The sequence below is a fragment of the Egretta garzetta genome, unplaced genomic scaffold (genome assembly GCF_000687185.1).
Source record: "Egretta garzetta isolate BGI_Z169 unplaced genomic scaffold, ASM68718v1 scaffold316, whole genome shotgun sequence".
Lineage (NCBI taxonomy): Eukaryota > Metazoa > Chordata > Aves > Pelecaniformes > Ardeidae > Egretta > Egretta garzetta.
This window is the reverse complement of record NW_009259971.1, coordinates 399,126-399,453: the sequence shown is the minus strand read 5'-3', so window position 1 is coordinate 399,453 and position 328 is coordinate 399,126.

The window sequence follows — 328 nt, the reverse complement described above, 5'->3', positions numbered from 1 at the left end:
TTCCCCCCCGGAGGGGCAGCGCCAGCCCGCGAGGGCTCTCGGCACGAACGCCAGCCCTGGAAATGCCAGGGCAGAGCTGCTGAGGACGTTTTTCCTGAAAAAAAGATGTTTTTTGTCGCTGTTTTTCAGCTCTTGGGAAAAGGGAGAAGCCAAATGTTTAGCGTTTGGCAGCTGGAAGCCGAACGGCTTCACTGGTGAGGAATGGTGTGGGAGGGCGGGCTGCAGCTGGGGACCGGGGCAGCTGCTCACACCACACCGCTTGTTTTTAACTCCTTTGCCCAGCTGAACGGCGATTTTCCGCCTGGGGGCTTTCTGGCCTCGAGCATTA